Raw genomic sequence first — 3728 nt, forward strand, 5'->3', positions numbered from 1 at the left:
GGTCCCACAGATGTTTCCTGTGCTCATTTATTGTGTGATTGTGTGTCCTGTTACTGAATGACCAAAGGTTTGATTCCCTCTTCTGGTATATTATATAAATATATGACCATACACATGTATAGAATAGTGTTTTAACTTTTTGCATCTTATATTTGTAGTCTTTTTGCTCAAATTATGTGCTAAGTGCCAATGTGACTGAACTAAATCTATAGTTATGACACGTGCTAAGCTAATATTTGCTAGGACAACTTTACCTCACCTAATTTAGATTTTCCTGGGTTTTTTGTGTTTATCCATGAAATACTTTTACTGCAACTTGTTCAAAACCAGAGGTTGCCTTATTTAGGATAAAGAAACATGGATTTCACTAATATGCAGTTTTGACTCATGGTTTTTCTTAGATTGAAGATAAACTACAGTAGCATTGCCTTTTAGCTTCTTAGCTCAGTAAGAAATCAGGGTCGTGGTAGGGAAATTAATCTTGAGTTGCATGTTTTCTCCTACTGTATTCTGAGCATGTGGGATGACCCTAATTAGAGGTAAATATAGGGGGGGGAAACATGCTCAGGCCTAATTAAAGAATCCTACACCAATTCAGCAGATTATAGACCCATGGACTCATTTAACATTCAAAGCTTTCTTGCAGCCTTTCTCAGGAAATACATTCATAACATAAAACGTTTTTTAAAAAACAACCTTCAAGGTACATAACCTTTAATGTGGAAATGTGCTTACTGAATCTGTTTTAGTCGTTCATATTTGGGCGTAAATTAGCACTTTTTGGAAATTCTCACTATACAGTGTATGACTGAAGATACTTGTACATTTTAATTAATAGTGGATTATGTACTCTTTTTAAACAAACTGACCTGGAGAAGCACCCCTGACAAGGATAGCCAGTCAATCTCCTCTATGCAGCAATACATTTTCAATGTTCTCTTGAGAGCAAGCAAGCTTATATACATTTATTGTCTTTATCTACCTCTAACCTGTGACAGCCTACATCAAAACTATGCCGCCATGTTGGCGAGGTCAAAGCCCACACGTGGTTTTTATCAGCAGTACAAGGGAAAGTCTTATCAGCCAGCTGCTTTCAGCTGAGCACTGCCAGTTGATATCATGCCTGCTGTAGATACAGTGTGTGCTTAATTCAGCGTTATATAAACTGTATTTCAAGCTATGGAGCCCCAATGCAAGAAAGTCATGTTTAAATCAGAGAAATTTGACATTTTTAATGAGGCAAATTTAAATTAAAAAGTGGTTTCAGAACTGACTCTGTTCTCTTTGAACAGTTTTTGAGATAAGTTACATATTTCTTATGATTTATTGGTGCAAGACTGGTTTGATTTTAGACCAAAAATTCACTGCATAATAACTCTTAATCATGTTGCTGTCTCAGGAAAAGAAGGAGATGTGCAAAGTCTGAAAATCATACCACTAAACCGTTTCATTTCTGCTTAAGAGTGAAGTCTCCCAATGCTTGAACCTCATAAAGAAACAAAATTGAACTATAAAGTGTCAGCGCACTCCTGAGCAGCTTGGATGTTCGTTACGGTATCCTGTCATCCTTCCAGCTTGGAGATTTAAAATTCATTTAAATTCAGTCCTGTAACTTTTAATGGGTTTGTTTTAGTGGATGAATAGCCTCACATCAACTTTGCAGAAGCAGCACTGTGTCTGAATTGTTTAAAGCACTGGTGGATGTCTCAGTTTACCAAGAGGGACTGGGATGCCAAATCCAATATCTATTATGCCAGCAGCTACTGTACTGTATGTAGTCTCTGTCCTCCCACACACTGCTTTCTGAGTCTTATAGCATGCACAAACACACACACATAAACAAATACAGAAAATGAGACATTTAAGACTTTAAGAAGAAGATGCAAACACACCACAGCTCAGCATCCTCCTCCTATGCATGTGCTCTTGAAGACAAAGAAAGAAAAGGAGATTGGACTCAAATGGAGCACATCCACTTTTTTTTTATCTGCTGGAGAGAAATCAAGAGCAAGAGATGACTGGAAATGTTTTTTGTCACGTGATTTAATCTTTAGTACCCACAACTCATGCAAACCAGCAATATTGAGAAGTCTCCTATGTTGTTTCTAGTCTGTCTTTATACAAGACATGAAGTGCTTTTCAATTAAAAACTAATTAAACCGATAACTTAGGGCATTAGAAGAGAAAGATACACTCTATTTATCTTAGTTTACTGCTACAACTATGAAATTAAAAAAAACTAACTTCAAATGATTAATAATCCAGTTTATATCAGCAGATTAAATTAACATCCATTTTAAAAAAAATGTGAAGAGGCCTCCATGCAACCCCCCCATTAAGGAGAAAATGGTACAGTCTACACCTGGATAATGCTAGAAAGATGTATTAGCCAAAACAAGAAACAGAACAAAAAAAGAAAGGGAAGGAAACAGAAAACTACCAGTGTTAGTTTGTCTTAAAAAGATGTCCCAGTATTTAACTAGTATTGTAAACTTATCCTTGAACCCCTCTAATTAAGAAGAAAATGGTAGAGTCTGCACCTGCACAGATTAGACAACAATGTGCTAGCCCAAAACAACCAAAAAGTAGCAAAAACAAGAAAGGAAGGAAACAAAAAACACAAGTGAAACAAGTTTTATCAGAAGAAAGAGGTGAGTTTACACCTAACTAAACTGTGGTACAGAAGCTGTGTAGACTGTTAGCTGTTAGTTGTCAAATGAAGCAGGCTAATTCAGCCAACAGGTGTTTTAATTGACTGTTAGTTTAGCGGACATTTTGATTGATGTCAACAAGAAAAGCACGGAGAGTGGTGGAGGAAGTACTCACATCCTTCACTTAAGTAAAAGTATCATTACAGCAATATGAAAATATTACATAACAAGTAATGATGTAGTTAAAGTATTACAAAATCAGGTACTAAATAAGGTAATGTCAACAAAAATAAACCACAGTTTAAATGTGTGATATTCATATCATTCAGAAATGTCACCATTCTTTAGTTTTTAAATGATTTTCATTTCTTCCACCCACAGACTTTTGACTTGCCAGTGCAGGAAAAGCTCATAGGTGAGTAATTATGCAAACAATGACTGAACAATTAACTGGCAGTGACATCAGGGTAGCTAGATTTAAACTATTTTAACCAGTGTTTTGTGCTATAGTGTCCTTTGGGGACAATGAAGTTATCAAATCTTGAAACGTGAATATATCCAGTTGTTTATTTTTCTTGATTTAGCTCTTTCTACTATATAAAATGCTTGACTTCTGATACAGAAAAAAACACAGTGTTGGAACATTCAGCATTAAAGCAAATATTAATAACAAACTTAAAACTGTGATGGATATACCACCATTTATATAGTGACAAGGTTGACAGGTGCAAGATAAGTGTATTTGTGGAGCACATTTCATGCACAGAGGCAATTCAAAGTGCTTTACAAAATGCATTTAAAACATTAAAAAGGAAATAGAACCCCAAAACACTAAAAATGCAAGTTAAAATGTTAATGACAGGAAACAAGATTCTCTAAATGAGGACAAACCTGAGCATATTTCTCTCACTTTGAGGACATTTTGTCTCTACGCAGCCGTAGTAATTGGTAAACAACCAAATGTCGACATCTGTCTCTCATCCCAGTGAAACATCCTCATATTAACCTCTGTGTTCTGGGATCTCATTAAAGGGAAGCTGTGTGGATGTATTTGATGTCTTACAACTGGAGGTCAAC

Source organism: Scomber scombrus, chromosome 24 (genome assembly GCF_963691925.1).
Source record: "Scomber scombrus chromosome 24, fScoSco1.1, whole genome shotgun sequence".
NCBI classification, from domain to species: domain Eukaryota; kingdom Metazoa; phylum Chordata; class Actinopteri; order Scombriformes; family Scombridae; genus Scomber; species Scomber scombrus.